At 46.3% G+C, this 27941-nt stretch overlaps 1 long non-coding RNA gene and 2 other non-coding genes across 3 annotated transcripts; 2 read left to right on the top strand and 1 right to left on the bottom strand.

Moving 5' to 3' along the window:
* Window positions 1-3322: 3322 nt before the first annotated feature.
* TRNAA-AGC lies at window positions 3323-3395 on the top strand. The gene has a single exon. It is a non-coding gene; the product is annotated as a tRNA-Ala (tRNA).
* Window positions 3396-6570: 3175 nt separating this feature from the next.
* LOC121106107 lies at window positions 6571-10795 on the top strand. Its single transcript, XR_005838857.1, has 3 exons — window positions 6571-6650; window positions 6957-7039; window positions 10362-10795. It is a non-coding gene; the product is annotated as an uncharacterized LOC121106107 (long non-coding RNA).
* A 4310-nt stretch (window positions 10796-15105) lies between these two features.
* TRNAM-CAU lies at window positions 15106-15178 on the bottom strand. Its single transcript has one exon. It is a non-coding gene; the product is annotated as a tRNA-Met (tRNA).
* Window positions 15179-27941: the final 12763 nt, after the last annotated feature.

The raw sequence follows: 27941 nt of genomic DNA on the forward strand, positions 1-27941 counted from the left end.
CCCCCTCCCCCTCCCCCTCCCCTCCTTCTCCCTCTCCCCTCCCTCCTCCCTCTCCTCCCTCTCCCCCTCCCTCCTCCCCCTCCTCCTCCCTCTCCCCCTCCCTCCTCCTCCGAGACCCACTGCGGGCCCAGCCCTGGGCAGAGGCGGAAAGAGCACAGGAAAGAAAGCCGCGAGAAAAGGAGTCGAGAAAACGCATATCCTCCTGTGCCTGGCATCTGGTCTGCCAGCTGACGCCCAGAAAGGGGAAGGAAAAGTCAGAGGGAGGAACAGTCCAGAAACCCGCGCGGTCGCGGCGCCATCGAGCGGAGCCGTCCCGCCCTCGAAGCCGAGGAGCAGCAGTTACTTTATTGCTCAGTCGTAATGCTGCGCGTTGTACACTCGGCACCAACTTGGGGCGTGGAATGAGTATGCTTTCCCGTGTGCCAGTGTCCCACGACTGTTCCAGAATCTCGAGAGCACCTGGAATGTTGATGCGTTTCCGTATCTTCATCTGTTTGCCTGCGAATTTCTCCCATGAAAGTGCAGGACGCAGAGAAAAGCTCTTCCTCTCCTTGCCTCCGAATTTTGAACTTGGTGACCAAACCCAGTGACCCCCCCCACACACACACACGGGTCAAACACCTTGGAACCTGAAAAAAAAAACTGAAACAAATATTTTTAAGTTGTCAGAAAAACAAAAACGAACGTGAGGCAGGGTGACCAGGATGTGGAGAAAAGGGAACCCCAGTGAGCCGTTGGTGGGAATGTAAACTGTGTAGCCGCTGGGGCAAACACAATGGAGGCTCCCCCAAAAAATTAAAATAGAGATACTGTATGATCCAGTAATTCCATGACCCAAAGAAAATGAAAACATTAATTGAAAAGATATCTGCAGCCCTGTGCTCTCGGCAGCAGCATCTACAACAGCCAAGGTGTGAAGCGGCCCAAGCGGCCATCACCAGGTGCGTGAATACAGAAGATGTGACGCGTATATACACGCGATGGAATATTAGCCACACACACACACAAAAGAATGAGACCTTTACCATTTGTATCAACATGGATGGACCTAGAGGGTATTATGTTAAGTGAAATAAGTCAGACAGAGAAAGACAAATATATGATTCACTTACATGTGGAATTAAAAAAACAACCAACGACAACAAAAAGCAAAACAAAACAAGAAACAGACTCATAAATGCAGAGAATAAACTAGTGGGTACAGAGGAGTGGGGGTGATGAAATAGATAAAGGGGATTAAGAGGTACAAACTTCTGGTTATAAAATAAATAAGTCATAGAGATTAAAAGTACAGCATAGGGAATATAGTGAATAATAGTGTAATAATGTTGTATGGTGACCACACTTAGGATGAGCACTGAGGAACGTGTCTAGAATTGTGGAATCACTAGGTGCTACACCGGAAGTGAACACAGCGTTGTCTGTCAACTGTCCTTCAATAATAATAGCAATAATAGTGCTGAGAAGGAAGGAAGGGGAAGGAAGGAGGGAAGGAAAGACGGGAACGAAGGAAGGCAGGCAGGCAGACCTTCAGCCTGGGGCACTCGCTGAAATCCCTGGACAGCCAGGAGACCCCCCCCCCACTCTCTCAGACCGGTCGGGGGGCCTTGAGAGAGACGCTGACAGGGACCCCGAGCCCTCTGCGGGCTTTACACGGACCGTTGCAGTTTTCAGCGCGCCGGGAGCAGGGCCTGGGAAGCAGAAGGGCAGCGGGGACGGAGGCCTCTCGGCGCCCCAGCGCCCGTGCTGTCACCTGGATTCCCTGTTCTTCCCGCGCGCAGAGCCGCCCCTCGGCGATCGGCCTGGGAGACCTCCCTAGCCGCCCCCCCCCCACCAAGGGGTGAAGGCTGCGGCGATCGCTGCCGCTCCCAGACTCCGCACGTGCGGGGCCAGGCGCGAACCCCACAGGACACCCAGCCCCAGGTCAGCCGAGCCCCGCGCGCCTCCCGACACCTCAGTCCCTGTGGTGGGTTAGGGAGTCGTACCCGTGCGGGTCCTGCCACTGACAGAGCAAACTCGGTGTCGGACCCCACTTCTCTTAGCTTGGGTAAAGTTAGAGAAGTCCTGTCACTCCTCGGCTTTCTTGTTGGTAAAAGGAGAACGTTTTCTCTATTCGCCGAGGGTTTTCGTAGCTCAGGGCCCCCGACGGTGCTGCAGCCTGGGCTGGGTGGCCCTCGTGGTGAGGAAAGAGGACAAATCGAGAGATGAACAAATCGAGACTTCGGGAAAGCCCTAGGACTCAACACGGGAGTTTACGCACCGGGCTGGACGACGCAAGCTCGGCTCGAATAGTCCCGGCGCTGGTTTGTTCAGACACCTGCTCCGGACAAGACCAAAGGCCAGCCGCGGTCGCTGGGCCACGCTCGCCAGCAGTAAAAAGGATGCACAACGCGCGCAGGCGACAAGGCTGGGCGCGATCTCCAAACACGCGCGAGAGAAGCCAGGGAAATTCAAGAGCAAGAACCAAGGAGAGACGGAGCGTGCGCCGTCGGAAGCCTGGACTCCAGACGTCTGGCCTCCAGGACGAAGACCGCGCGTGTTTGTTTCGAGCCGCCCAGCTTCTGGTACTTGTCACGGCGACTCTAGCAAACGCAGGGGACGAAACGATCCTATGTCCTCATTGTGGCGGTGGTCACTTGCGTGTATACATTTGTCAAAATTCACTGAAGTGTGTGCATGTTGTGTATAAATTATGCTTCAATCATGTCGATATTTTAAAAAATAGGCATCACAATATGGGCCACTGTAAAATAAATCACCATGAATGAGTTCCCCAGTGCAGTCACTTCTTCAAAAAAAAGCATTGTAGATTTAGTGACCTAGAATTCAGTAGGTAAGCCCGAAACTCAAGGAAGAAATCGATAACAGGAGAATCTCAACTGCCCTAATGGAGACACAATTAAACAACTAATAGAATAGAAACGAGATAAAAGATGAATTATTTGAAGGAACAGTAAGTGGAAAGATATCTGGGTTTATTCCCGGGTTTGTGGGGTGGGCCGCGGAAGGTGGTATTGAAGTGCGATGCGCTCAACAGAGCACTGGAGGAACTGTGCTCACGAGGGACCCCGTCCGGCTCATCTAACCCCCAGAGGCCGGTTGCAGCAGAGAAGGAGCTCTCCCGCAGGGGGTTGCCCCCTCCCATCCCCTCCCCTCCCCAAGCAGGGGTGCTCGGTGCCTTCCGGGTCCCAGGCTGTCTCTGACAAGCTCTGCGTTGGTGGAGTGAGGTTTCCTAAGGGTGGAACAACCCGGAAACGCAAGTGGCACTGGAATGAAATTTGCGTCAAGGTGATAGAAATAGGCTAAAGAACCAGGACGTCAGGGGGAATTAGCTCAGGCGGTAGAGCGCTCGCTTAGCATGCGAGAGGTAGCGGGATCGACGCCCGCATTCTCCAGCTTTTACAGGCTCCCCCGGTTCCGGGCTGCACGGGCTTCGGGGGACGTGCACCAGGCGGACCTCTCTTTAGCTCAGCGTTCCCCGTGTACTTCCGGGCTGGTTTAAAATGGAAAGGAAAGAAAAAAAAACACCTGAAATGTGACATACAAAAAAAGAAAAAAAGGAACAAATGGGTCAAAATGTCTTTTAGAGGGGCGCCTGGGTGGCTCAGTCGGTGAAGCGTCTGCCTTCGGCTCAGATCATGATCTCAAGGTCCTGGGATCGAGCCCCGTGCGGGGCCCCCTGTTCAGCAGAGAGCCTGCTTCTTCCCCTCCCCCTGCTGCCGCTCTGCCTACTTGCGCTCTCTCTCTCTCTCTCTCTGTCAAATAAATAAATAACGTCTTTTTAAAAATGTCTTTTAAAAACACAGGTTTTGGGGTCTCAGCTCAAAATTAATAAAAAATGTTGTGTGTCTGGGAAAATCAAACTTTCTCCTTTGGGGTAGCAAGTGTGAGGCACAGCCTGAGAATTGTGTCAGGAGGCACGCGCAGAAGGTCTGGATTTTATGATGTTTTAATGTTTATTCCTTTTTAATAAAGTTACATATTATATTGTATAAATATTAAATTTTATTAATTATTTTTATCATGATATTGTTTTAGTCTTTTATTCACAGTGACAACGCATGGTCAGGCAGCAGATGTCAATACGTCTTCTATCAGATTCTCTGAGAGTTGGCTCCCGTGCGGGCTGGCAGGTTGACTGCCGTCAGATCGGCCTCACAAGGGGGCGAGGTCCGGTGCTTTGCTCATCTCCCTGAATTTTCTGAAAACGTGCTCAAAATATAATGGGAACCAGGTTTTCCTCTAACTCCCAAAAGGAACCTCATTTTTAAAATATATTTTTGAAATGGCAACACGACCCCATTTTACTAAGAAGCAGCGTGAGGGTCTATGGGAACCTCAAGTCACGTGGCATTGGGCCCCGCCGGCCCTAGCAGAGCCGTGCTGAAGGGGGCATCGGGCCCTCCGCTGGATTCTGGGAGATCCTGCGGGTCCTTAGGGCTGCTGCCAGGGTTTGTCCCTCTCTTCAAACTTTTTTTCTCTTCTCCACCTCCCAAATCTCTCCCTTTGACACCACTTGATCCCTCTCAACGTTGCCCTAGAGTGATTATGGTAGAAAAAAAATTTATTGATTAAATGTGCTTTTCTATTTCGCTATTTGTAAATGAACCCAATAAATGTTATGCAGGAATAATGCACATTTTTTAATTTGTTTCTCATCTGAGAACCGCATTCTTAGGGGTGCACTCCTCAGAAACTGGGAGCAGGAAGGAGGACCCTGCCCTGAAGCTGCCCCAAACCACCTGCAGTTCCAGAAGGCCGGAGGCCAATGCCTGCACCGCCAGTCACGCTACGGATCATGCCCTCCTCCTCTTCCCCAACCGCATTTCCTCCTCATGCATAGGGATTCCTGTGGATTTGTCAGGCTCAAGATTTTTTTTTTAAATTTTTTGTTGTTTATTTTAGAGAGAGGGTGGGGGGAGGGATAGAGGAAGAGGCAGAGGAAGAGAATCTCAAGCAGATTCCTTGCTGAAAGGAGGAGCCCGATGCAGGGTTTGACCTCATGACCCTGAGATCAGGACCTGAGCCAAAATCAAGAGGTGGACACTCAGCTGACTGGGCCCCCCAGGCACCCCTCAGGCTCAAGCTACTTATTCACTGTCCAGTCTTCACTGATCTCAAATTACTCTCTCCTACAAGGCTTCTAATGACTTGAATACCATTCCTCCATTCATCAAATGCTAATTAAACAAAACCCCTACCTGATGTTAGTTATACTTAGAGGAAATAATTATGTTCCTATCTTAACCAAGAATCCAGCTTGGGTGGGGAACAAGCTTGGAATCCACTACCACTCTCGGATAATTGAGCCAACTTAGTCTTCACTGAGATGACAAGGGAAGGGGCCCTCTTCCGTTGGCCTGCCCAACAGAAGGTCTAGACCACCGTAAGGAAGATGTGGTTGCCAAGTGGTCCAAGAGAAAAGGGGTTGGGGATGGAGAAGGAAGAATTCAAAGAGCAATGTGTAGCCTCCATTTGTTTTCCCTTTTGGCCACGGGAGTCTTGAGGTCTGCGGCAGGAAGTGTTCGTAAGCGTGTTCATAAGGCAGTGGAGACGGTGGGCTCTCTCTGGGTCTGTTCCCTGCATCAGTACACGTACAGCATCTAGAAAAGGCTCTGGGCACAGTGATTGCTCAGTAGGTCGGTCCTGGTGCTGCAGAGTCTGGGAGGTCCCTGGCCTCATCCCTGGTGCTAAGCAAGGCTTCAGGAATGACTCTACGGGATAAAATTAAAACTCTGCAGACACAATACCGGCTCCACCAAAGCTCTTCCTGGCTGCCCGAGCCCTACAGGAGAAAGCGCTGCGTGCAACTTCAGGAACGGGCGTCCTGAGAAAGCTGAGAAATCGCCACTACAGACGTGGAACAGGGGACCACGCGGGGGTTGATCAGACTTGAAATGGAGGCAAGGAGAGCGAGATCTTTAAATGGGATCCTCGGACCTCCGTGATAGACGAAATACTAAGGTCAAGTGCATTGATTCTATATCCAGAATTGGAGAGAAAAGTGGAAGAGTGTCTACTGCACTTAGAAAGGAGAAGAGGGGAAAATCTGGCCATTCTTTCAGGCTAAAGGCAAACTATTATTTCAGACTTGCTACCCCCACAGATACTCAGGACCGGGAAGGGACTGACGCCGGCGTTGCCTTTCCTAAAAACTGTCACTCCATCAAACCAAGCAAGGCTTGTGTTGTCACTTAGACCCACTGGCCTCAAATTTGTCTTCCAGCTGCTCCTCTTGTCCCTATCCTGGGCTACAGGCTTCACCTTCAGGAAGTGGAACAGAATCAGGTGTTGGGTTTTCTGGGGCTTCTCTAGAAAATGGGAATGGGGCTTCCCAGGGGCCTGGCCCAGGGTCGTGACACGGAGGGCTTGGGGCCCTGGGCTGGGAGAGGCTTCCCACCGCGGTCGTGGGCAGCCGTGCCTGCAGTGACGGGTAATGATCACTGGCTGGAACAGATGTGCTGTGTCCACATCTGGACTGTGTTCTCTTTACTTCAGGAGATCAAGGAAGTGAAATCGGGAAGTGGGGACTAGGCTTTCCAAGGGAGTCCTCATTCCTTACACTCCAGTGGCTGATAATGTCCGTCCTCCCTCTGGTCCTGGCTGGCGCCTGAGGCCCAAAGATCCCGGCGGCCCCGGTAACCAGGAAAGTGAGTGGGGTGCGGTCGGTCTGCCTGTGGGCTGGCAACGGGGCGTTAGCTCGAGCGGTAGAGCATTCACTTAGTATTCGAGATGTTCTCTCCCACCCTCTTCCTTGGTTTGTATATTGCTTGTTCTGTTTACAAACCCGGAGCTTCTTACCTGCGAAAAGATCTGAGAAACGTTGGCACCTCTGTTGTACCCTTGTCACTGCTGCTCATGGAGACCCTTGGTCCACCTTCCAGCATCCCTTCCCTCCGGCTCCTGCCCCAGACTCGGCACTAACTCAGGTCTCAACTCAAATGTTCCTTCTTCAGACGTGTAGCTGAAATGTTGCCTGCCCAGCCTCCCGCTCCCCGTCCTATCTTCCTCACAAACACCACGTCCTCCAGAAAGTACGGTAAGTTACTCGTTTGTTTTTCTCCTTCCTGGAATGGGAGCTTCCTGGGTGCTCAGGCACGGTCTGTACAAAATGCTGAAACTTACTGCGTCCCCAGCGTCTAGAGCGAAGGTTCTACCACCTGTGGCTACTGCTCCGACCGGATGGAGTGCAGGTGCGGGAAAATCAAACACCAGTTAATTCTTCAAAAAATACCCACCACATCTCCAAAATCTTAAAATAACATCCACTAACTCATTTTGCTTCTTCTTTGTGCTTTCTTCATCTTCTTTCTTTCTTACATTTGACTGATGATTGGCTATTTTAGTTTTTTTTTCAAATGACGGACTAGATTTGCTGTATTCCAGCTAAGCCCGTGTTTCCATTTACCATCTTTTCTCTTGCTTCCTTTAGAGTCTCTTTTTCTTACTCCTTATGTTAAATGCAGATTATTTATTGTAATGCTCTGTAACTAGAGAGTATTTAAGGGTAGAATTTTAAACTAGAGAGCAGTTTTTGCAGAACCTAAGAAACAGGTCATTCAAAATTCCCATTTTTATGAGTCTGAGGGTATGCTTTTGATTTTTCTCCAAGGCGCTCATTTGATAATTAATATTTTGTTTGCTTTTATGTTTATTCTTTTAATGATGTTGTCTAAGTTTATTTTGCATATCAATTTTATGTATCAATATATGATTATATACACAAGATATATGTTATGTATGTGACATTTGAGCCCATGTATGAACGTTACTATTGATGACTAAAAATGGGAAAGTCAGACATTACGCCCCTCATAAAGTGACGCACACAGTACGTCTCCAATTTCATTGTTGAAATATTGGAACCTGAATCTGAGTGAGCCTCTACCTCTAATTACCAGTTTACAAGAAATCGAGCAAATCAAGAAATATGTCAAGGGACACCAAGAAGATGCAATTGAATTAATCAACAATGTGGGAAATGATGTAGGATAAAAGACTTAGCTCCTTCAACAAATCTGTTGGCATCAATTCCTGCGCTGTACGATACTAGAATAGTGGACACATGTTATTATACGTTTGTCAAAACGCATAGAATGTATAACACAAGGAGTGAACCCTAGGGTTAACTATGGACTTCAGTCAATAATAATAATGTATCAATACTGGTTCACCTGTTCTAACAAATGTCCCACACTAATGAGTCATGTTAGGAATAGGAGAAACTATGCAGGAGGAAGAATGACGTTGTTTACTGGAACCTATGTACTTCCCACTCGATTTTTCTTCAAATCTGAAAGTGCTGTAAAAAATAAAGTATATTAGTAAACTAATAACAATCTAAAAAGAAAAGCAAGAGACCTTCTATGGAGGAAAAGAGACTTCAAACATTGAAGAAAGTGTGGATTTTATTTGGTTTCTTAGTCACCTGTTAAAGGAGATTGTAAAAATCAGAAGTCTGGAAAAAATGTGGATATTAGATCAAGTCATGATTGTTCATTAATTAACAGCAAACTCTGTATACACACAGATGTAACGTTCTCCTTGAGCTAATTCCCTAATTCCACTTTCAAGAAATTGGCACATTTTCAGCCTTATCTCTACTGCCAAGTGCCAGAAAGAGAAATGTACATGAATGTCCAGCCTTCCTTCAGCCCACAAGCTACGTAGCAGGACACCTGCGTGTGGCATGTCATTGAAACTGCCTTCATTCAGGCCACTATGATCTCCTTAAAACTGTAAAATCCAATGGGAACTTCTATATTTTTTCTTACTTAGGGTTACAGTTTTTGAAATACCCCCCGCACCCCCCCCCCACGTGAATGATCTCTTCCTTGGGTTTAGACAGCACCATTTAGTTCTCTTTGAACTCTTCAGGGTCCTTTGTGTCCCCACTTTTTCTCCATCTTTCTCGATGATGAGTGTTCTCTGAGGTTCTGTCCTTGGGCCACTTCTTCTCTCATGCTAATTGTGGGGGGATGTGACCATTCTTTTTTTTTTTTTTTTAGATTTTATTTATTTATTTGACAGAGATAGAGACAGCCAGTGAGAGAGGGAACACAAGCAGGGGGAGCAGGAGAGGAAGAAGCAGGCTCCCACCAGAGGAGCCTGATGTGGGGCTCGATCCCAGAACGCCGGGATCACGTCCTGAGCCGAAGGCAGAGGCCCAAAGACTGAGCCACCCAGGCGCCCCAGCTGTGACCATTCTTAGACTGCATGTAAATTGTTCTATAAATGTGATCCCCTGCTCACAAGAGGCTCAGAACAATTACCTTACACCTGTGCTCCCCAACAGAGATGTGCATCATACTTACAATTTTAAATGTTCTAGTAGTCACGTTAAAAAGAGCAAACAGAAACAAGTGAAATTAATTTAATACTGTATTTTATTTAACAATATATCCAAAATACTATCAATTCAGCAAGTAATCAATACAAAACTTATTAATGAGGTGTTTTACCTTCTTTTCCCTGTGCTAAGTGTTTGAAATACGGTGTCTGTTTTACACCTATAACACATCCCGTTTCATAGCACATTTCAAATACCTTAGAGCCACCTGTCGCTGGGGGCTACTGTATTGAGTGGTCCAGCCCGAGACCGTTTATTTCACTTTGCTTCATCACAAGCACTATCGATACTCTGGAGGGCCATCTCTCCTGAGTCCAACCTTTATCCATAATCCCTCACGGCTATCTCCACTTGCACATCCCACGAGCATTTCAGAACTAATAGGACATGGCAAGAACCTAATAATTTCTTTCCCCAAACCTGCTTTAGTGAAGAATATCAGTCTTGGAGAAAAGTACCACCATTGGGACACCTGGGTGGCCCAGTCAGTTAAGCAGCTGCCTTTGGCTCAGGTCATGACCCCAAGAGTCCCCCATCCGGTTCCCTGCTCAGCGGGGAGTCTGTTTCTCCCTCTCGCTCTGCCCCTCCCCCTGCTTGTGCTCTCTCTCAAATTAATAGATAAAATCTTTACTAAAAAAAAAAATTTTAAAGCACCACCATCCATACACTGGCCCAAGCCAGAGACCTGAGGACTTCTCTATCCCTCATCATCATCTGCTTTCAGTTTTCCACTAATTCTGTCAATTCTACCTTCCTGTATGTATTAGAAACACCAGCTTCTTCGCAATTATCCCTTCACTGACCCAAGGGAATTTTGTCGCGAGGCCCTTGCGTTCCTACTCCTTCTGCTTCACGGCTCAGGAGTCTTCACGCACTTGGCTTTTCCATTTTTAGGCTAACCTCAAAACCATCTCCTCAGAGCACTGGCCCCTGAATCATCAAGTGGGTACGTCCATCATACCTGAAACTATCTAGTGTGTTATTCTGGTTTTACTGTTATCTCCCCATACAGGAATGGGAGGCGTATGTCTGTCTTAATTGTGACTGAACCCCCAAGACTCGTAGATGGTGTAGAACCCCAGAGCTAATGGATGAGGGAGGCCCTCGTCCACGTACGCTGAAGGGATAAATGAGTCTGACTGAAGCCAGTGCTCCGTAAAGCCATTCCGTGTCTCTTCGGGTCCACGAAGGTGATGCCCTCACGCTTCTCCCGACCGTTGAACTGAACTGTCATCTTTTCCCAAGCCGTCTTTTGCACAAACAGCTGTCATTTGAGAAACGCAGATGCGGCCATGTTGCCGTCCAGGGTGAAATCACTGAACGGTGACCTTTCGCCAGCAAGAAAGTGTTCAGAGCCCCTCATCCTCTGCGACGTCGTCCCACTCTCCCTTGTCTGCCGCTTAACCACTTGTTAGCTCCCCTCCTTTCCAGATGGCTTCATTCCCCCGGGACATTGCCTGGGCCTAAAATTCCCATTTCTAAGTCAGTTGTTTGGCTCTGTATCCAATAAAATGTAATTAAGGTGTGGCCTTGAGAAGAAGAGGAAAGAAAGGGGAAGAACAGGAGCAAATGTTCTTTTTTAAATTCTTTTTTAATTTTTTAAAAGATTTTATTTATTTATTTGACAGAAAGAGAGGGAGCGAGCACAAGCAGGGGGAGCGGCAGGCAGAGGGGAAGCAGACTGCCCTCCTCTCCTCACGCAACCCCCACCCCAGCCCCCCACTCTCGGCAGGCAGGTCTGGACTCATCTCAGATGGAGCTTGGCAGGCCCCCTGGGACTTGACACTGGGTCCAGCCTCAGATGCTATGTGGAACCTGACCGCCCAAGGAAGAGGCGCTCCGAGTCCCTGGCCTTACCAGGCTTCTGTGGACACGAAGACTCCATGAAGGCTGCGAAGGGGACACGTGGGCAACTCCTGGGAGGAAGAGAGAAAGGCGCAGGCCCCTTCCAGGTACAGGAACAAGGAGAGTGGGAAGGTCTGCAGGGGGAGGGTCAGGGGTGGCAGCACATCCTTTATTTGTCTTACAGTCACCCCCAGAGACCTACATGTTTCTGAGACATGGCTTTCTTCTACCCACCGGCAAGGATCTGTACGTCTTCCCTGCTCCAAAATGTGCCCATAGCAATGCTGGGCCATTTGAACAAATGACACTTTCTCTGAGAATTGTCTTTCCTCTAAGTAAACGTCAGTCTCTGGGAAACCTGATATATTTTCCTCCCTGACCACAAAGGGTCAGTTCACTTCACTCTCAACTCCCCCAAATCTTGCACAACACTTAATGGAGCACAATTTGGCCAAATCTATCAAAATTAACCCAGCCACTGCGCTTCCAGGAATTCATGCTACAGGTACCCTACATGTGCCCCCAAATGTACAGAAGATAGCCACTCTAGCGTTATTTGTAACATCAAGGACTGGAAAGCCCCTAAAGGCCCATGGACAGGAGAACAGTTACAGAAAATACGGTAAATCCGTAAGATAGAATCTTTAGCAGGCTTGAAAGGGGGAAGAGGAGCACAAGGTGAAAACCTAAAAGATCCAAGGTCTATTGTTAGAAGCAGCTTTTCACAGAACCTACAGTGAGGAACCAGATACATGAAAATACACTTAGCTACGTAGATAGCTTCTCGTACGTTCCTTCAGCGTCTGTGGAAAGACATGTAAGCATTTGCTAACTCTGATTGCATTTGGGGGAGGGAGTTGAACACTGGGAACCCTGTGTCTCACACGACTCTGTTTTTCAAAAGGAAAAAAAGAAAAGCAAAAACAAACTCACTGTATTCTTTTTTTCTAAGCAGTGTGGAGCCCAACACAGGGTTTGAACTTACAGCCCTGAGATCAAGAGTCAGACACCAGCCAACTTGGCCACCCACGTGCCCTGGGCTCATGGTAGTCTCTAGCCCTAACCTCACTGATGGCGCTTACCTTCCCGCCCGGGGCTGAGAGCGGGGACAGGCGGGGCTGGGGTCGTGATGAGAGGAGGGCAGGGGGAAATCTGACCAGGCGGCCTCACAGGCTCCCACGGGGCCCTAGCGACCTGAGGGCCGGACAGTAGGACCTCAGCTGCTCCATCAAATGCCCGTGGGAGTGGAGAAGGTCAGGCGGCAGAGGCCTCAGGCCTCGCCTGTATTGCCCCCACTGCACAGGACTGTGTGGAGAGATCAAACAGGGCCTGCTGGGGTGTAGGGCCTGAAGGGAGGTAACAGAGTGCAGCCCGTGTGACGTCCCCTGCACACCCTGAACTGTCACCAGATGGGGCGTTAGCCATGCGCTCGGCCTGTAGCTGCGAAAGCCCAGCCGGTGACCAGCCAGGGGCCAGTCACCCTGGAGCTACCGCTCGCATCTGTTCGAGTCTCAGCCCCTGGACGGGCGCCCTGCACATTTACAGATCCCGGATGGAGTCTCTGTCAGGCTGTCCCGTCACCAAAGCTCAGTTAACCCCTCTTCTATTTGCGTCACCTAAATAACGTATTTATTCATTCAGTACGGAATTTGTGGGATGAGCTCTCTGTAGTTGCCAGGAATATGCCGTGAAAGTCAGAATCGGGATCTGTCCCAGTGACTGAGAGAACTGAGCCAAGGCAGGGGTGTGCACCCCCCCGCCCAGGTCTCACAGGAAAGCCCACTGCTGCTGCTCCGGGGGAGCTGATGGCCTAGCCGTGGAAGAGACAGACCAGGGACAGTGTGAAGCACAGGGGGCCAACAGTACTGTGGGGTGGAGGGGCGGGTCAGAGTGAGAAACAGGAGCCAAGATGCCCGTCTCCAGACACCGCACGGTCCCCATCTGTTTCCAGATGGATCCTGCAGCATCGAAAATTAAAGCTGAAGCTTGATTTCTTTCTACCAGTTATTTTGTTCAGCAATTAAAAAAATAAACCAACAACAAAAATCCCACCACATTCCTTTTTATGTCTAAAAGACAGAATGTTTAACTGGCATTTTAAACTAAAATAAAATGCTTATCTTGAATTGCACATAAATGATCATTTTTCCTGTATTCATGGCCTTTTCCACTTACGCGTGGACGAGACACACCAGGAACAGATGTGTAAACTCGGAGCCTGGGAGGGCCTACCCCAAAGCCACCTCCCAGACAGCCGTGGTGTCAGCCACAACACTCAGCTGATAATCATAACTGAAAAATGCGGAAGGAGATTCTGGAATCTCTGTGTTAACTTCCCAGGCCGTTCCTGATGTGGTGGTCCCCAGATGGGACATGCTGCCTTCCGGGAACCTGGCAACCGCGCACCGTGGTGGAGACAAGGAGGCCCACGCTCTGACCCAGGGCCCTGTCTGGGATGTTAGGCGGTTATTCGGTACTCACTCCACCTGGGTGGCCCTAAAAATCAAGGGCTCACCGCATTTGTGGATCTGAGAGACACGATACTCTCTTATTGTCCAGGGCGATCGCTTTCCCAGAACCTCCTCATGCCATCAGCATCACCCTCAGAAGTCTTGGGGCTTGGGCTCATGTTGAAAACTTGAAAAGATCGTGAGAAAGAGCCGGAAGGCAGGGACTGTCCCACGGCCCAGTCCCATCGAGTGAGACCCTACCCCCGCCTGTCTGGACCTCTGAGAAAGGATGGGGTGGAATTGCTTCTCTGCTGGGAAGCTTTTGCAGATGTGTTTCCATCTCCAGGAGCCTCTAAAACAAAAGGGGGAAACTATCTGGGTTCTGTGTATGGCACCGACCACGGCCCCTTTGTCTCCTTCTCTGATTTTGAAGCGTTTCTGGAACTATTGCTCAGGACTGGCATTACAGTGGAAATAGGGAGGCGGGGCGGTGGTGATGGGGTCCCAGGCAGGTGGGTCAACACTCCGTTAATGACAGACTTCCCAACCCTTCCTTCCTTCCTGTGTGAATTCAGTTTCCACAAATTCCATTGGGGTCGTAACCTTCCTTTGCCGGAGTCTCCGGTACTTTGCAATCCCCGCCGCAAGCCAGGGTCTGTTTGGAGACCGGCCCCCGCGTGTCATAAACAGTCTGGCTTCTCTCGGTCCCCGTCTTTGGCCAGGAAAATCCCAGATCCGGCTAGCGGAGAGGGGCTGCCACCACTAAAATTCACTTCTCAAGGCTGCTTGTGACGGGGGTAGGTGCCCGCCCGCCACACTGCACCCCGCACGGCCGACACCAAGCGACCCCGCCTGGCGCGGACCTCCTTCCTCTCCGAGCACCTCCGCCCGCGTGGGGACCCCCATCTCTCTTCCTCTGTGTCCCCTCACCGTCCACACGCGGGCGGGTGGAATGTGGGTCAGGACATCGCCAGCCCTGCGTGGAGCCAAACGGGAGAAAAGGGCAGAAAGAGCCAATTTACTACGCTTCAAAGATGTCCAGGATCTCCCTGTCTTCTATGTGCGCATAAAATGAAAAGCAGGCCCAGGTGGGGCACCTGTGCGAGGAGATTCACCTCGGGGCCCCGACCTCAGCGCGCGAGGGCGCCCCCCGCGGCGAAGTGGGGGAAGCGCAGCGCCCGCGGCCCCGCCCCGCGCTCCCCGCCGTCCGCGCACGTGGTTGTCGCGCCCCGGCCGCCGCGGGCCCCGCCCGGCTCCTCCGGACACGCAGCTTCCCGAGCTTCCCCGGCGGCTTCCCGGAGGTGGATGGGGACCCGGCCGCCTGCTGTGGCAAGCTCTGCCTCTCGCTTGCCGTCCGCTTCTCCATTTAGGACCGGAGAGTGCGTCCCAGCCGCGAACACGCGAGCTCTAAAAGGAGTTGTGATGTCACCTGCTGTGGACAAGCCTGTGGACAAAAACACATGCCCTCTCTGAGGCTCGAACTCAGGACCTTCAGATTATGAGACTGACGCGCTGCCCACTGCGCTAAGAAGGCGACGGAAAGCTTATTTTTGCTTAGATTTAAAGGAGTCATCTAATTTCTGGAAACTATGATGTACCCGCTGAACAATTGTGCTTGACCGTTGGCCGTTATTTTCCTTCTTATTTCCCATTGATCTGGATCGCCTTTCCCTCAGAGATCGATTTTTTCTTTTTTTTTTTTTTTACTGCCCACAGTCTCCTCGGTTGGAGTAGTAGACTCAGTAAATAGTAGTTGAATGAGTATCTCCGGAACGTGTCCATAGTCTATACCTATCTGTCAGTTTAATTCTGCATTTCCACCTATGTCTCCTGAGATAGTCCCCTTGGGATATCACAAACTGATTTTATAAATCTCCATATTTTCTCCACCTCTATACACCCAAAAATGCTATTAAAGACCTTCTCCCCTTCAAAGAGCCTGGCTGGCTTGGTGGGTAGACTGTGTGGCCTCCTCATCTTGAACTTGTAAGTTCAAGCCCCATGTTAGGGGGTAGTTATACTTACTAAAAAATTTACTCACGTAATTTCATTTAGTCCAATTCATTTTTGCCATAAATCTATATATCACTATCCCCATTTTACTGACAAAACTGAGGCTGCACAGGATGAAACCCATAGCTGCTCAGTGGCAAAGCCGACCTTGAAGCAGATCCTGATCCGGAAAAGCATGCTTTCCCCACTCTAGATCATTTTCTCTCCACCATTCTCCACATCACCGCATTCTTTAAAGCAAATACATATACAGTTAGGGATTCTCCAGTTCATTCAACAAACATTCATTCACAACCTGCCATGTGCTTGGCAACTGGGTTCAAAACTTCCAAGGCAGGCTTGGCCCTTGGTCCCGCAAATCCCCACACATACGTTAGATCATCAGTTCCCAAAGTGAACAGATCCACGGAGGTCCTGAGACACTTTCAAGGTGAGGCCAACAATATTTTCATAATGATATCAAGGCCTTATTGGTTATGAAAAAAGATGATGGTGCAAAAACAGTAGGTAAACTGCAGCTGCGTCCTACGGATCCAGGCCGTTTATGAGGCGGTCCTCGCCCTCACTGCGTCCACAGCCGTCACACGGGGCTGGGGGGGTGGGTACTTCAGAACATCCTTGAAGAAGCAGTAAAAAAAAATTAGCTCTTACCCTTAAGTACATGTCTTTTTAGTAATCCATGTGAATGAATGCTAAGTGCAGAAAAAGCACTTCAGCTGTGTATTAAAGTAAGACGATGGTCTAAGAAAAGTGTGGGGTGACTGTTGACTTGCAAACTGATCTAGAGGCTTCGTTTTGTTTTCATGAACACCATTTTTGTTCGAAAGAAAAATAGTAGACGAAACTATGATATATTCAGACATTTTCTTGAAATTAAAGAAATCGGTCTGTAAAAAATAATAACTCAAAGAAAATAATTGAGAGGATTTGCAATGACAAATTATAAGCTTTCAGGTGAAAATTAGTATTGGGAAACTTCAAGAACTTGCAGCTTCCCAATACTTAGAGACATTTCTGATGAAATTGGTGATGGTACTCGTGTTCTTTTCTGTTTGATGTTATATACTGAAATGTTAACATTTGGAAAAGCTGAATACCTCCGTGGACCAATATGACCAAGTTGTTACCAAATCACGCAGGGGTAAAAGATCCATTCAAAGTTAGTGCTAAGGTTTCAGATTCCACATTACAACCAACCCTAAAGAAGGTGCCACCTGTCAAGTTTTGGTATAAAATCAGAGAAGAATGTCCACAATTACCTGAAAAAGCTATTAAAATACTCTTTCCTTTTCTAACAACATATCTGTGTGAAGCCAAACTTTCTTCATATGCTGACAACATTTTGAATGTAGAAGCAGATACGAAAATCTGTCTTCTACTAAGCAGTCATTAAGGAAAGTTAAAGAAAATATATATACAGTTATTTTTTCATAAAATGTTACTTATGATAATACCTAATGGTTGATTCCTTTTATTTTAGAAAAAATTAACAAATAAAAAATTTTAAGATTTTTAAAATTATTTCTTTTAAGCAACCTCTATACCCCACATGAGGCTTGAACTGACAACCCCAAGATCAAGAGTTCCATGCTCTACAAACTGAGCCAGCCAGGCACCCCAACTAGTAAGTACTTTTAAATGTGCAATTTTAAATCTTAACATAGTAAATATTGATGGATATAATCCATGAAGATCTTTGGGTTTCAAAATAATATTTAAGAGTGTAAAGAGTCCTGGGGTGCTTGGCTGGCTCAGTCGATAGATAGATAGTTGTAAGATAGGTAGATAAATAGTTGTAAATTCAAGCCCCACGTTGGGTGCAGAGATTACTTAAAAGTAAAAAAAAAAATTGGGGGCCCCCGGGTGGCACAGTTAAGCGTCTGCCTTCGGCTCAGGGCATGATCCCGGTGTTCTGGGATCGAGCCCCACATCAGGCTCCTCCGCTGGGAGCCTGCTTCTTCCTCTCCCACTCCCCCTGCTTGTGTTCCCTCTCTCTCTGGCTGTCTATCTCTGTCAAATAAATAAATAAAATCTTAAAATAAAATAAAATAAAATAAATTTAAAAGATTTTAAAAAAGAGTCCTGTCACCAGAAAGCTTGAGGATCACTACAGTAAATTATTTCTACAAACCTCTCTTAAATCTCTCTTCCTTTTCATTCCATCAGTCGTTCTGCTGATCATTGTTGAGAACATGTTCTGTGCCCAGCGTTGTACTGAGGTTGGGGATTCACAGAGAATTGAGCAATCCTCGACCTCAGGAGCTGACAGGATAAGAAAAGGCCCAGTTCCCATGCTCTCAAACTTCCTCATTCTTACAATTAAATATATCCTCCGAAATACTTCATTTTGGTAACATAACCCTTCCTCTCTGGATTGGTCAGCTAGGGACGCCGTAACTAAATACCACAGACCGGGTAGCTCAAGCAGCAGGAATTTTTCTCAGTACCCTGGAGGCTGGATCAAACCCAAGTTCAAATCAAGGTGTTGACAGGGTTGGTTTCTCCTCAGGCCTCTCTCCTTGACTTGCGGATGGCCACCTTCTGTGTCCTCACGTGGTTTTTCCTTTGTGTGTGCACATGTCTGGTTTCTCTCCGTGTCCTAATCTCCTCTTCTTATCAGGATAGGATTAAGGTCCACTCTAACAACCTCATTTTAACTTAATTCCCTCTTCAAAGGCCCTATCTCCAAATACAGCCAAATTCTGAGGTACCAAGGGTTAGGGTTTCAACATAGGAGCTTTGGAGGGACACAATTCAGCCCATAACATGCTCAAATGTTTTACAAAACTTTTACCCCTTGATTTTCAGCCTTTGTGGTCACTACTCCCCTTCATGAGTATTTTAAAGCCCCCTCAATTAAAAAAGTCACACACCTTTCCTCATAGAGGAATTCCAACTTCATGCCTGGTCCATACAGCCGTGATTTCTCATCTTCATTCTTCTAGGCCCGTTCTTGATATTTTGATTCTTACATGATCTTGTCTTTTTTTGTCTGAATGCTGTGACTCCTTGTCAGGAACCATCTCATGGGCTTGGTGATTACCGTGTTCGGTATGGATATGTCGTCTCTCTCACGAATACCCTCCAGTAGTCACCACACCGGGAAGGAAACGCAGCCACTGCGCAACAGTCCAACACCTCACGGATGCGTGGATTCATCATGGATTCATCATTTATGCGGCCTTGAGAAAGGACTGACTCCGAGTCCTGCTTCCAAAGGTAGTTGTAAACCGCAATTTGTTATCTTTTTGTTCACTCAGGCTTCACCAAGTCTATGGGATCTAATGCAGACCCCGGGAAAGGGAGGGAGAGGGTAGTGCTGGGCCTGCTCCTGTTTCTACCTGCCTGGTTGCCGGGCGAAGCTCTGGAACACCCACGCCATGTGGGTTCTGAGATGGTTTTCCTCTTTCGCCATATTTGGGTGAATCTTTTTTTTTTTTTTAAGGATTTTATTTATTTATTTGAGAGAGCGAGAGCGCACAAGCAGGGGGAGCAGCAGAGGGAGAGGGAGAAGCAGGCTCCCCGCTGAGCAGGGAGCCCAACATGGGACTCGATCCCAGGACCCTGGGATCGTGACCTGAGCTGAAGGCAGACACTTCACCAACTGAGCCACCCAGGCGCCCCTGGGTGAATCTTTTTTTTTTTTTTCTCTTAATTTAGGGAAGTCCTTCCATTCCTGTCTTACAGTCTAGTCCAATAAGCGTCTCTTATAAAACTTCTCCATGCTACAGTCCCTGCAGACCCTTCTCAGTTCTTGTCTTAGACCTTTGGGGGGAGGGTGAAAGGTTGGCCAAAACCACTTTCTACATTGCTGCACACCTCCATTTGAGCTTGCATAGTGACCTAACACGAGGGGGGGAAACCCACTTATTGGTATCGCAAAATATATAGCACAAACGCAAATAGGGAACTGCAGATAATAGGCCAGGAATTATCTGCTTTCTGCTCTGGTTTAAAACGGTTTTTACTTTGTGGCGTGTTAAAGACAGACAAGCGGGAGCCATTGGCCAGAACGAGATATTATTCCAAAGGTGCAAGAAATCAGGACACCGGCAACTCCTGGCTTATACCTAGAATGCTCTTGTTGTTGAGGGGAGGAAGGCAGGCTTCGACACACCCATTTTCAGCTGACATGGTTCTAACAGACAGCAGGGCAGTTTCTTCTTGATCTCTGAATCTCTGCAAAGACCTACAGGAAGTGGCCATTTTCCGATTGCCTCCCTTCCTGACGGTGACACCCGGCAGCCTCCCTGGAGGACCTGTTTCATACGGAGGCTATGGTGGCTGGCCTGGAGCCTGGTCCTCCAGCAGCTCCAACTATGTAATAATTGTGCATGTCCCTCTATTTAAACCATTTCTTAAAACTGCTATGCTCGTTTCAATCATCTGTAGCAGAACTGTGCCTGATGCTTTTCCCCGATCCATGGGAAGCCTGGATAACAGCAACAGGCTCGATTGGCCCTGTGACTCGCTGCTTCTCCTTAGATGTGCACAGGGAGACTTTTGCCTTCCCAACAACACCCCCCTTGTCTCCATGCAACTCCAGGGGCCTTTTATCTTAAAAACATCTCCACACACATTTCTTAACACCAAAAAACATATTTATGAGAGGCTAAAACCTTACATTGCCACAATTAGTACTGAGAAATTAAAGTACACATTTGGTGAAGTACGTATTTGGTTAAAGGCTATTTGTTTTGGCTTACGATTAGGCCATGGAAAGATAAATGTCAAAATTTGTTTTCATTCGCAAGGTAACTCTTTTGCCTATAGAAAATGACATTAATAAATTATATGAAGTACTATACATTATGTATATTAAAATGTCTTAATCCAGAAAGAGAAATTTGTTTTCCTTGCCTTATGGGGCAAAAGGAGGTATAAAAAGAGAGGCTTTCTTTATTTATTGAGGTGTAATTGACATATAACATTATATTAGTTTCAGGTGCACAACATGATGATTTGATATTTGTATATGTTGCAAAATGATCTCAATAAATATAATTAACATCTGTATCCATATATAGTTACATTTTTTTATGATGAGAACTTTTCTTTTTATGATGAGGACTTTCTTTTTATCATGAGGACTTTTAAGATGTACTCTCTTAGCAACTTTCAAATATAAAATACAGTTTTATTAACTATAGTCACCACGGTGTACGTCTCCATAATTTATTTATCTCATAACTGGAAGTTGGTACCTCTTGATGACCCCTTTCCCCCATTCTGCCCACCCTCACCCCATTAAAGAACTCTTTTTATCTTTCTTGCCATTTCTAAATAAAAATAGTATAACGTTGACACCCATACTCAGAAATTGAAAATGTCAAGTGGCTTCTTTATGTTATGAACATTATTGTATCTGCCATATGCGTTTGGAGTACTCACATGGGCACTGTCAGATCCGTGAGATGTCTTTTCTTAGTATGATAAAGTCACAATAATGACAAAACTAGCTAAGAGACAGTCAGACTACTGTATTAGTTAGCCCTCTCCAAACTCAGTGACATAAATGTGACCATCCCCTGGCATAGACCATATACTTAGGTCTTCCATTATCATTTTATTTCCACTGTGTCCACTGGGACACATTTTTCCCTACCTCCATATGAAGACCTACACAGCTTCATGATTTATCCTGAGTAATACAGTCTCAAGCCCAAAATTAAAACGTTGAGCTCCCTATAACACTCTAAATTTCGTACTCGACATAAAGATCAAAGTTCTCCCTTCACCCACTGGAGACTGTTGAGCAACGGCTACTTGGATGGTCCCCAGGGAAAATGTTCCCTTTCTCTTTCCTCTTGCTCCTTTTTCCCTGAGTTACTTTCGTTTCTCCACTTGGCCCATTTAAACTGGCGTTAAGTTAATCCCGCGCCAATGCTCCCTCTCTCCTGTTTCCCACACATGCTGTTCTCTCTTATTAAGGAAATTATATTAATTAGTTTTATAGTATAAAATTATAGTTGTATAGTGTAATATTAAACTAACCTTATAAATCTAGAATAAATCCAACTTAACAAAAAGGATGTATCTTATTACTGGACTTTTATATTTTCTTAAGTTTTATTTAAAATTTAATTCAAATTCATGTGTGAAAGTAGAATCTTATTTTCATTCTCACATAGTCTTTCTTAGGTTTGGGGTATCAAAATCACTGCTAGTCTCACAAAATTTGTTGAGATATTTTTTCCCGTTCCTTTTTCTGTAAGTTTCTATAAGATCAGAAATATCTTTATAAATGTTTGATAAATTCATATCTCAGATCTTTTTGGTCAGGTATTTTTTGTGGAAGATTTGAAGTCATGGGGGCGCCTGGGTGGTGCAGTCGTTAAGCGTCTGCCTTCGGCTCAGGGCGTGATCCCGGCGTTATGGGATCGAGCCCCACATCAGGCTCCTCCGCTGGGAGCCTGCTTCTTCCTCTCCCACTCCCCCTGCTTGTGTTCCCTCTCTCGCTGGCTGTCTCTCTCTGTCAAATAAATAAAAAAAATATTAAAAAAAAAAGATTTGAAATCATGGGTTCTTTGTTAATACTATGGAAAGAATAAAATTTTCTACTAAAAACATTTAGTAAATCACATTTTTCAAGAATATGTAAGTTTTGAAGTTTATTAGCACTAAATTTTCATCATTTCCTCCCAGCTGTTTAACCATGGGAACATCTGTGGTTGTGTCTCTTTTTAAGTATATTTTCCACTTCTCTTTATAATCTCGCCACATGTTTGTCTACTTCATTGGTCTTTTCTTTTGGCATTGTTGATCTTCCCCCTTGTATTTGTGTTTTAATGTTTTATTACTTTATCTTTTTATCTGAAAGAGAAGTAACAACTGATACCACAATATTGCAAAGGATTATAAGATACCACTATGAAAAATTATATACCAGCAAATTGGACAACCTGCAAGAAATATATAAATTCCTAAAAACATACAGTCTTTCAAAACCAAATGAGGAAGAGATAGAAAATCTAACCAGACCTATGATTAGTAATGAAATTAAATTAGTAATCAAAAAACTGCCAAGAAACAAAAGTCCAGGACTAGAAGATTTCACAGCTGAATTCTACCACACATTTAAAGGAGAACTAATACCGATAGTTCTCAAACTATTCCAAAGAATACACGAAGGAATGCTTCCAAATACATTCTATTAGGCCAGCCAGCATTACCATCATCCCAAAACCAGACAAAGACACTAAAAAAACCCTCAAACCAATGTCCCTGATGGACATAGATGCAAAAATCTTCAAGAAAACATTAGCAAACTGCACTTAACAATACATTAAAAGGGGGCACCTGGGTGGTTCAGTCGGTTAAGCATCTGCCTTCAGCTCAGGACATGATCCCAGAGTCCTGGGATCGAGCCCTGTGTTGGACTGGATGGAGAAAAAGAAAGCATTGTGCACTGTTGGTAGGAATGTAAACTGGTGCAGCCACTGTGGAAGACAGTATAGAGGTTCTCAAAAAATTAAAAATTGAACTGCCATATGATCCCATAATTCCACTACTGGGTATTTACCCAAAGAAAACAAAAACTCTAATTCGAGAAGATAGATGCTCCCTTATGTTTACTGCAGTATTTACAATAGCAAAATATAGAAACAACCCAAGTGTCCATCAGTAGAAGAATGGATAAAGAAGACGTGGTATATAGTATAGATATGGGAACATTACTTGGTCTTAAAAAAGAATTAAACCTTGCCATTTGTGACAACATGAATGGACCCAGATGGTATTATGTTAAGTAAAATAAGTCAGATAGAAAAAGACAAATACCATGTGATTTTACTTATATGTGGAAACTAAAAAACAAAAGAATAAATACAAAAGCAGAAACAGATTCATAAATACAACAAACAAACCAACTTGTGGTTGACAGAGAGGAGGAGGTTAGAGGGATGAGCCAAATGGGTGAAAGGGACTGGGCAGTACAGGCTTCCAGTCATGGAATGGGTAAGTCACAGGGATGAAAAGTACAAACAGCACAGGGAGCCCAGCAGTCGTCCTGTAAGTGCATTATATGGTGACGGAGGGGAGCTACGCCTGGGTGAGCGTAGCCTAACACGCAGAGCTGCTGCATCACTGTGTTGTACACCTGAAGCTGGTGGAGTATTGTGTGTCAACTATATGCTAATGAAAAATTTTAAATTAATTAATTAATAATTAAAATAGGCAAAGGATTTGAATAGAAATGTCTCTAAAGAAGATATGTGAATGGCCAATAAGCACATGGAAAGATGTTCATCAGGAATCATCAGGAAATGCAAACTGAAACTACGATGAGATATCACTTCATACCTGCTAGGACGGCTATAATTAAAAAGAAAAGGAAAGTAAATGTTGGCAAGGATGTGGAGAAATTGGGACCCTCACACAATGCCAGTGGGAATGTAAAGTGTAAATTGCTGTGTACAACAGGAGCCAGCCGTTTCTTCCCCCCCCAGGTACGTACCCAAGGTAGCTGAAAACAGGATCCACACAGACACTTGCACACCAGTGCTCCCGGTAGCATTGTTCGCAACGGCCACAGGTAGAAATGACACAAACGTCCATCAACAGGTGCGTGGATAAAGCCAAATGTGTGTATATACCACAGTGGAATAGTATTCAGCCATAAGATGGAAGTTTTCGCACACGCTAAAACACAGATGAACCTTGAAAACATTATACTAAGTGAAATAAGCCAGACACCAAAGTATAAATATTACATGAATCCACTTATATGAAATATCTAAAAGAGGCAAATTCATAGAGACAACATGGACTTGAGGATATGGGGAGTTGGGGGAAAACAGGTATGAATTGGTTGAGTGTCTATTTGGGCGATAGATAAAGATTTGGAAATAGTAATGATGGTTGGCGAACGTTGTAAATATAATTAATGCTTTTTAAATGTACACTCAAGGGGCTCCTGGGTAGCGCAGTCATTAGGCGTCTGCCTTCGGCTCAGGGCGTGATCCCGGCATTCTGGGATCGAGCCCCACGTCAGGCTCCTCCGCTGTGAGCCTGCTTCTTCCTCTCCCGCTCCCCCTGCTTGTGTTCCCTCTCTCGCTGGCTGTCTATCTCTGTCAAATAAATAAATTAAAAATCTTAAAAAAAAATAAATAAATGTACACTCAAAAGTGGTTACAAATGGTGTGCTTTATGCTATATACATCTTACCACAACACAATTTTTAAAAAGAAAACGAAATTTGATTTCTTAATAACATCCCCCAACAACACAAATTCAGTCAACATTGGAAAAACAGGAATTCTGACGTGGCAAATGGCTGACTCCAAATCATTGCCTGGAAATGACTTAAAACCAGCAGTTTGCACATAACCCACTCGAAATAAGGGGAAGGAAGCACAGGGTGGTGGTCTGAGGTTTTTTCTCCCAACCCCACTGATCCAGCTGTACCCTAAACTTGGGCCCACTGGTCTCCTTTACAGTCTGCCTTCGGAAACCACGGCACTGTGTGGGCATTCAGCCAGGGGCGGCAAAATCACAGGGGCCCTAGGCTTAGAAACAGTGTGCAGATGTACACACTGGGGGCTGTGCAAGCGGTTCCACCGGCTCATCTGAGCTGAGAATGAATCTCCTTAAACCACCTTCTTGTCTAAATCTGAACCTAACTCCACGGGCGGAACGGACAGGATTTCGACAAAAGGACGCATGGACTAGGAGACGGACTCCCAGAGCACAGAAGGTAAAGCACAGCGAGGCTGGCAGAAGCAACTCAAAGACTCAGGGGCTCTCGCTGCACGTGGGGAATCTCGTAAGGGTTCAGTCTATTCCGGGAACACGCTTTAGGCTCAGACTTCCCAGGGTCTACCCTCTTCAGGCTGTGTTCATCCCCTCGAGGCTAGTCCTCCAAGTGTATCTGGTTGAGGATGAACTGAAAGAAAGGAATCCTGAGAAATAGAAGGAGAAAGAGAAAAATCAGAAAGTCACTGAGATAGGAAGACATCATGAAGTGGAGACAAAAGGAGAAACGGATTTTAACAAGCAGTCTCAAATTGTTGGTGTTTGGTGTTTACTGGGTTTAGAACAACTGGTTTGGAGCCAAAAGAAATCGAAGGCATAGTTCATGCTCTTTAGAGAACTATCATTTTAATGGGTACCTGCTTCGTACCCAGCCACTGTGCTGGCCTCTGCACAAATTACCACATTGCATCCTTCCCACAACTCAGGGAGGGGGTGCTGCGTTGTGAACTTGTAACAATCAAGATGGAAAGACAAATGAGAGTTGCAAAACAGAGAATATGGAGAGCTGGAAAGAAAACACAGAAGGGCAGTCAGCTGGTATTCAGGAGAAGGATAATGGATGTCTCCATATGGGTAGCCAGGTAGACTCACTGAATGACAGAAAAGGTAAATTAAGAAGAGGTGACATCGCAGGGCACCTAGGTGGCTCAGTCGGTGAAGCATCTGCCTTTGGATCAGGTCATGATCTCAGGGTCCTGGGATCGAGTGCCACATCGGGCTCCCTGCTGAGCGCGGAGTCTGCTTCTCCCTCTGCCCCTACTCGTGCTCTCTATCTCACAAAAATAAAAAATCTTAAAAAAAAAAAAAGAGGCGTAAAAGCTTTCCCTTGACTAAGTTAAAATCTGGCTGGGTTCACGGGTGCGAGGACAATCACGAGAACTCAGGAACAAGATAAGTACAAAGTGAGGACGCTCTCAGGTGATGTGGGGTCTGCCTGCGTGGGAGTCTTCATCGGCAGTGTGGGCTTCAGGATCCCAAGAATCACAAATGTATCTTCCCCGTGGACATAAGAGAAAGTACATCTCTCTGGAGTCCACCCTTGGTGCGAGCTTAGAGGTGAGCTTAGAGGTGAGCAGGAAAAACCTCACCCCTTAGCCCTTCCTTTAAATATCCTAGGAAGTTCCGCTTCGATCTTGATTATGTCCCGTCCCTAAGAGCATCCGTGTTAGTGCACGTCCTAGTAAAATATGCCTGCCTCTTTAGTGTGTAAGTTGCTTCGAGGGATGATTAAAAAAAGAGAGAGAGAGAGAGACAGACAGCATAGTGTCTAAGGAGGATTTACAACCTTTTCAAATGGAATTCCTATGTATCTATAAAATGTATCCTTCAAAAAAGCTCATTGATCACTTCCCTCTACAACTTGTCAATTCTCCACACCTTAAATTGCCAAATGCAGCTCATACCCCCGTCCTGCCGACCCACTTGCCTGATCATGCTTGTCCAACCAATGTAAATCTACCATCTACTTATTTGAAGTCACTTCCCATCCAAATTCACCCTTCCACCTAAGCGTGGCCCACCCCCGACACCTCCGCTGGGCCCTGATCCTCCCCCTCCCCCAGACGTCCAACGCCTTATTCTCCTACCTGTCATTAGCCCAAACTCACATTTCTTCTTTCCCAAATCACCACACCCTATTCTTTCCAAATATCTGACTCCAGCCACAGAGATAACTCTTTCTCTCCTATAATCAGATCTCATTATCTTAAAATACTCACAGGATCTAACTCTCTCATGTGATATCTTCTCACCGTCCCAAATAGAGGCATCCTAGGAAGGTGTGGAATTTTCCCCGCCTCATGTTATCACAAATCCTGCTACTTATAAATGAATTCCTTTCACACAAGTGTCTCTCCTTCCACACAAAGGCTACTTCTAGGGCTGCCAAATAAAACACAGGATGCCCAACTCGATCTGAATTTCTGATAAACAATGAATCGTTTTTTAGTATAGATAGCCCCATGTAAAAAAGCTTAAAAATACATTATTTATCTAAAATTCAAATATAATAAGCCGCCCTGTATTTTTTTTCTTTCTAAATCTGGCAACCCTAGACACCACACACGCTCCTTGGGGCCGATGTGGCATCTCATTTTCTAGCGTCTCATCTCAGAAAAAGGTCTCAGACTGATGAAAGGTGCCTGTCCAGGGTTGTAGGTCACAATTTCTAACCATTCACCCCTACTCACAATGGTTCTCCCTTACCCTTCATCTCAGTCCCCAAACCCAGATGCTCTTCAGAACCAAAGCAACCAGATGGTGACTCCTTACCCAAAGTGAATCCCCAGATGGCAAAAACAGGTGACTCTGAGGGAAAAAGGGGAAAGGTCTGGAAGGATGCTACCAAAATGAGGCACAAGAAGGAGAGTGCAATGGCAAAGACAATAAAACATCAGCCACAAATATTCTGAGGAGGAGATGGGAATTCCAGCTTGGGACAGGGGTCAATTCTTTTAGCCTCCAAACTCACATGCTATCCCCCCTCCACCTGCCCTGCTCATATCACACACTGTCAAGAGACGGGGAGCAGA

Source organism: Ursus maritimus, unplaced genomic scaffold, assembly GCF_017311325.1.
Source record: "Ursus maritimus isolate PB19 unplaced genomic scaffold, ASM1731132v1 scaffold_30, whole genome shotgun sequence".
Lineage (NCBI taxonomy): Eukaryota > Metazoa > Chordata > Mammalia > Carnivora > Ursidae > Ursus > Ursus maritimus.